Source organism: Protomyctophum parallelum, assembly GCF_964188405.1.
Source record: "Protomyctophum parallelum genome assembly, chromosome: 5".
Classification (NCBI taxonomy): Eukaryota; Metazoa; Chordata; class Actinopteri; order Myctophiformes; family Myctophidae; genus Protomyctophum; species Protomyctophum parallelum.
Window position 1 is genome coordinate 43,180,506 of NC_139702.1, and position 7,510 is coordinate 43,188,015.

Here is a 7,510-nt window from a genome sequence, read left to right on the forward strand (position 1 = left end):
ACGCAATCCCATTGGCTATCCGCCTGCCCAGATCATGGGCAGGTGTGGGTTTGTGCCCACACAAACACATGGCTGAACTTAAAGGTAGGGTAGGCCTAAGTGACATTCTATGGTTAAAACAAAAAGGTTTCTGTTAAAAGGTTAAGTCATTGCTTTATTGATTACTATTGTATATTACTGGAGAGACATGGAGACTCCAGTGTGGTGTAGACTAGAGAGTGGCGTCATTGAGGGGTCAGAAAGTGTGACAAGCTGGACTTTTATATCCATTGGATTGGAGGGCGGCGCAAATATCAGCAATTTTAGGCATGGGTGCAACATGACAACTGTTGTAAAGTGTTGTACAGTGAAAACTAAAATCTCTAATGTTAATGATGTAGGCTACTATTACTAAAAACAATCTAAAATAAAGGGACAGGACTTTGTCACACTTCGCCATGCTCTTCGCCAATAGACGTCTATGTAAAAGAGACGCCATTGGACTGGCCCCATGAAGTGAACGGAGTTGTCACATCTCTCTTATCTAAACGGTGCTGGGAGACTCCTGTTACTGATCAAACACTCTATAATAGCAATGACTACTATCACAATATAGAGCTTTTTAACACTCATTCTAACCAAAGAATATAACGTAGCTCGTCTAACCCTCTCTAACGTAATGTCTAAACACATCCCTTTCAATATGACCTGAATTTAGTTCAGTGCACGTAACTCTGACGGCAAGAAGTGTGGGTATATATGATTCTGCCAGTTCAGGAACCACTACCTTTTGCAAAATTCCTCCCAAAATCAATCTTTGAAGCATAAAGCATTGGTCACTTTTGAATGTGTTAATGTTTTGGGCTGATTATCTCACTATACTGACTGATATGTCAGGGAATTCAATGTGCATACAGAACAGCTCCCCATCTTTAGGCTGACCCAGTTCTCTACAGAACAGCTCCCCATCTTTAGGCTGACCCAGTTCTACAGAACAGCTCCCCATCTTTAGACTGACCCAGTTCTACAGAACAGCTCCCCATCTTTAGGCTGACCCAGTTCTACAGAACAGCTCCCCATCTTTAGGCTGACCCAGTTCTACAGAACAGCTCCCCATCTTTAGGCTGACCCAGTTCTACAGAACAGCTCCCCATCTTTAGGCTGACCCAGTTCTACAGAACAGCTCCCCATCTTTAGGCTGACCCAGTTCTACAGAACAGCTCCCCATCTTTAGACTGACCCAGTTCTCTACAGAACAGCTCCCCATCTTTAGGCTGACCCAGTTCTACAGAACAGCTCCCCATCTTTAGGCTGACCCAGTTCTACAGAACAGCTCCCCATCTTTAGGCTGACCCAGTTCTACAGAACAGCTCCCCATCTTTAGGCTGACCCAGTTCTACAGAACAGCTCCCCATCTTTAGACTGACCCAGTTCTCTACAGAACAGCTCCCCATCTTTAGGCTGACCCAGTTCTCTACATAACAGCTCCCCATCTTTAGGCTGACCCAGTTCTACAGAACAGCTCCCCATCTTTAGACTGACCCAGTTCTCTACAGAACAGCTCCCCATCTTTAGGCTGACCCAGTTCTACAGAACAGCTCCCCATCTTTAGGCTGACCCAGTTCTCTACAGAACAGCTCCCCATCTTTAGGCTGACCCAGTTCTACAGAACAGCTCCCCATCTTTAGGCTGACCCAGTTCTACAGAACAGCTCCCCATCTTTAGACTGACCCAGTTCTCTACAGAACAGCTCCCCATCTTTAGGCTGACCCAGTTCTACAGAACAGCTCCCCATCTTTAGGCTGACCCAGTTCTACAGAACAGCTCCCCATCTTTAGGCTGACCCAGTTCTACAGAACAGCTCCCCATCTTTAGGCTGACCCAGTTCTACAGAACAGCTCCCCATCTTTAGACTGACCCAGTTCTCTACAGAACAGCTCCCCATCTTTAGGCTGACCCAGTTCTCTACATAACAGCTCCCCATCTTTAGGCTGACCCAGTTCTACAGAACAGCTCCCCATCTTTAGACTGACCCAGTTCTCTACAGAACAGCTCCCCATCTTTAGGCTGACCCAGTTCTACAGAACAGCTCCCCATCTTTAGGCTGACCCAGTTCTACAGAACAGCTCCCCATCTTTAGGCTGACCCAGTTCTACAGAACAGCTCCCCATCTTTAGGCTGACCCAGTTCTACAGAACAGCTCCCCATCTTTAGGCTGACCCAGTTCTACAGAACAGCTCCCCATCTTTAGGCTGACCCAGTTCTCTACAGAACAGCTCCCCATCTTTAGGCTGACCCAGTTCTACAGAACAGCTCCCCATCTTTAGACTGACCCAGTTCTCTACAGAACAGCTCCCCATCTTTAGGCTGACCCAGTTCTCTACAGAACAGCTCCCCATCTTTAGGCTGACCCAGTTCTCTACAGAACAGCTCCCCATCTTTAGGCTGACCCAGTTCTACAGAACAGCTCCCCATCTTTAGGCTGACCCAGTTCTCTACAGAACAGCTCCCCATCTTTAGACTGACCAAGTTCTACAGAACAGCTCCCCATCTTTAGACTGACCCAGTTCTACAGAACAGCTCCCCATCTTTAGGCTGACCCAGTTCTCTACAGAACAGCTCCCCATCTTTAGGCTGACCCAGTTCTACAGAACAGCTCCCCATCTTTAGACTGACCCAGTTCTCTACAGAACAGCTCCCCATCTTTAGGCTGACCCAGTTCTCTACAGAACAGCTCCCCATCTTTAGGCTGACCCAGTTCTACAGAACAGCTCCCCATCTTTAGGCTGACCCAGTTCTCTACAGAACAGCTCCCCATCTTTAGACTGACCCAGTTCTACAGAACAGCTCCCCATCTTTAGACTGACCCAGTTCTACAGAACAGCTCCCCATCTTTAGGCTGACCCAGTTCTCTACAGAACAGCTCCCCATCTTTAGGCTGACCCAGTTCTACAGAACAGCTCCCCATCTTTAGGCTGACCCAGTTCTACAGAACAGCTCCCCATCTTTAGACTGACCCAGTTCTACAGAACAGCTCCCCATCTTTAGGCTGACCCAGTTCTCTACAGAACAGCTCCCCATCTTTAGGCTGACCCAGTTCTACAGAACAGCTCCCCATCTTTAGACTGACCCAGTTCTACAGAACAGCTCCCCATCTTTAGACTGACCCAGTTCTACAGAACAGCTCCCCATCTTTAGGCTGACCCAGTTCTCTACAGAACAGCTCCCCATCTTTAGGCTGACCCAGTTCTACAGAACAGCTCCCCATCTTTAGACTGACCCAGTTCTACAGAACAGCTCCCCATCTTTAGGCTGACCCAGTTCTACAGAACAGCTCCCCATCTTTAGACTGACCCAGTTCTTCAGAACAGCTCCCCATCTTTAGACTGACCCAGTTCTCTACAGAACAGCTCCCCATCTTTAGGCTGACCCAGTTCTACAGAACAGCTCCCCATCTTTAGGCTGACCCAGTTCTACAGAACAGCTCCCCATCTTTAGGCTGACCCAGTTCTACAGAACAGCTCCCCATCTTTAGACTGACCCAGTTCTACAGAACAGCTCCCCATCTTTAGACTGACCCAGTTCTACAGAACAGCTCCCCATCTTTAGACTGACCCAGTTCTACAGAACAGCTCCCCATCTTTAGGCTGACCCAGTTCTACAGAACAGCTCCCCATCTTTAGGCTGACCCAGTTCTACAGAACAGCTCCCCATCTTTAGGCTGACCCAGTTCTACAGAACAGCTCCCCATCTTTAGGCTGACCCAGTTCTACAGAACAGCTCCCCATCTTTAGACTGACCCAGTTCTACAGAACAGCTCCCCATCTTTAGGCTGACCCAGTTCTACAGAACAGCTCCCCATCTTTAGGCTGACCCAGTTCTCTACAGAACAGCTCCCCATCTTTAGGCTGACCCAGTTCTCTACAGAACAGCTCCCCATCTTTAGGCTGACCCAGTTCTCTACAGAACAGCTCCCCATCTTTAGGCTGACCCAGTTCTACAGAACAGCTCCCCATCTTTAGGCTGACCCAGTTCTACAGAACAGCTCCCCATCTTTAGGCTGACCCAGTTCTACAGAACAGCTCCCCATCTTTAGGCTGACCCAGTTCTACAGAACAGCTCCCCATCTTTAGGCTGACCCAGTTCTCTACAGAACAGCTCCCCATCTTTAGGCTGACCCAGTTCTACAGAACAGCTCCCCATCTTTAGACTGACCCAGTTCTACAGAACAGCTCCCCATCTTTAGACTGACCCAGTTCTACAGAACAGCTCCCCATCTTTAGACTGACCCAGTTCTACAGAACAGCTCCCCATCTTTAGGCTGACCCAGTTCTACAGAACAGCTCCCCATCTTTAGGCTGACCCAGTTCTACAGAACAGCTCCCCATCTTTAGGCTGACCCAGTTCTACAGAACAGCTCCCCATCTTTAGGCTGACCCAGTTCTACAGAACAGCTCCCCATCTTTAGGCTGACCCAGTTCTACAGAACAGCTCCCCATCTTTAGGCTGACCCAGTTCTACAGAACAGCTCCCCATCTTTAGACTGACCCAGTTCTACAGAACAGCTCCCCATCTTTAGGCTGACCCAGTTCTACAGAACAGCTCCCCATCTTTAGACTGACCCAGTTCTACAGAACAGCTCCCCATCTTTAGGCTGACCCAGTTCTACAGAACAGCTCCCCATCTTTAGGCTGACCCAGTTCTCTACAGAACAGCTCCCCATCTTTAGGCTGACCCAGTTCTCTACAGAACAGCTCCCCATCTTTAGGCTGACCCAGTTCTCTCTCTGAATCCATTCAACTTCAAATCCACTGCATTTTAACCAACCTTTTTAACATTTTAACCAACCAATTCCTATAATCCAATATCTTGACATATAAAACACTGAAGTTTAAATTTTAAAGTTTAGTTGTTTTTTTTCGTTGTTTTTTCCCCAGTTAATGATTAAACATTCACAAAGTTGTCAAAGTTCAACAAGAATATGAACGGATTAGATTAGTTCTGAAAATGTGTAGAAAACAAGAGCTTGAAGGGTTTTTTTTTGAGGGGGAGGGGGGGGGGGGGGGCAGTCCGTGGGGCCAGAGTTGTAGTCCTATGATGGACTACAACTCTGGGAGTTGTAGTCCCATCTGGAGGAAGGAGGCATCACTCATCACCCTGGGAGGAGCCATGATGACTACTCAGCAACACAGTACCCCATGAACCTCATTTACATATAGAGAGGTTCAGGAGCTAACAAATACACACGCACACACACAGTCAGTCAGCAGAGATACAGACACAGAGAGAGAGACACACAGAGAGAGAACATAGACACCCACCCCACACACACACACACCCCCCTATAAGTCAGTGTCCTCCCCCCCCCCCCGGTGTATATCCTATAATGTCTCATTGTCCGTTGCATTCCAGAGGGATTCAGTGAAGGTTATAATCCTTTTGGACAATCCCATCCAATGATGGGGATGCTTCATTGTCCAGAGGTCCTTTCTGCGTGGACCAGCCAGAGTGCTGTGTTTTTCTCCAAAAGGCAATCCTGTTATCTCACAAAAATAGAGAACAATTGTCCCGTGGTCTAATCTCTCATAGGCCCAGTGCCCTATATACTGTCATACACCTTCCACTACACCACATTTGTATGGGTCTGGGGAAAACATGACAGTGACTTCATCTGATGGCTGCAGTTGAGTTACACCACCAGTATCATTTTGGGCGCTATATTTACATTTCGCCCCCCCCCAGCCCTGTTTTTTATAGTTCACAATCAAAAAAAGGTTTTAGTCTCAACCAAAAGGACTATAAAGTTAACTCAGTATTGAATCAGAATGAATCCACTTGGGTTGTGGTTGTTCTGTGAATGATGTGGGCTTGACAGCTTCCCAAACGATAACTCCATAAAGGTAGAAACAAACCCCCACTGCTATATATATATATATATATATATATATATATATATATATATATATATATACGGTACGTCGTGTCGTTTTGGGCTGCACGGGGGGTGAGAAGTGAAGAGGGTCCCCGGAAGCAGCAGGGAGGAGGGAAGGGGGTCCCATGGGGGTCCCCATGGCGTCTGACAGTGGGCAACGCAGGGACAGCCACAGTTTGCCACACATGACTGATCGCCTGTCTGGCATCCTTCAGCAAGGGTCACTTAACATTCTGAAATGATAGATTTTCTGTTTCCTCTATGTCCTTTCATATTCTTGTTGGGAGTTCATATGGGCTAAAAATAAAAAATAAATGAAGAAAAATCAAGTGGACCGTGCTGTGATTACAGAGAGACATACTTCACAGAGGGAAAATGTTCACGCGCGCGTACTGCATGCACCATGTGCGAGCTAGCGAGCGCGCCGCGCATGCTAACATACAGCACACACACATACACACAACACGTTTCAAAGTCACACTTTGTTTAATTTGCTGATATGATGGCGTGTAATTAGACAACCACCGTCACTGACAGACACTGGAACAACATTGAAAAGAGTACACACACACACACACACACACACACACACACACACACGTAAAGGTACAAATCCACAAAAATGGATCATTTTTGTGCTTTAAAGAGAATTTGTTTGTTTGTTTTGCATTAGATCAAGAACCACTATAGGGAAATAAAAAGATTCCCCCGACCGAACACGGGAGAACAGAATCACTCTGTTATGCGATCACTTCCTGACAGTTAACTTACTGTACAACATAATACCACTTTATGAGTCAACAGGGTACAGTACACACTGCATGGTCTGACCCTGTATAGGTTACAGTGAAAAGGATGACTTCGCCCACTTTAGACCTATCTTCATATAATTGGGCCTCACTAATACAAAATACTGTTTCTACTGCACTCTTTTTGCTTCTATGGGCCGACGGCATGGAACAAACTCCCACGTACCTTCGACAGGCAGCCTCTGTAGACATATTTAAAACCCATTTAGGCCTGACCTCAGAATTTAAAGAAATTCTTCTACATCCTCCAGTTTTCTGAAATAAATATTTTCACGATTTTTCAAAATTAGCAGATCTACAAGCTCGAGCTACGAGCTTGTAGATCTGCTATTTTTCAATAGCTAAATTATAACATAATGTTTAAAACACCAAAAGGGGGTTCCCGCCCAAAATGGGTTAAAGCACAGCTCAAGACTCACTTCTACACTTTGAATTGTACACTGTATTGCATTACTGCTATTATTCTTTTTAATGTTCATGCCTTGCTTTTCTTTTGTTTCTTTCTCCATTGCTCATTAAAGCCCTTTGAGCTGGATTTCATGTCATGAAAGGTGCTATACAAATAAAAGTTTTATTATTATTATTAAATTAAGATTTTGTAGGAATTTGGTAGTTTTCTAGTTTCGACTTTTATTAACGCAATCATACGAAGAAAGGTTGAAAATGGGCGAAGTCGTCCTTTAAGCAATCTGAACCTTGTTTTTAGTTTTTTTTTGGGGGGGGTGAAAATCTGAATGACAACGTGTGTGTGATTCCACAATGTCAAACATTAAAGGATGAATGTGTGAGT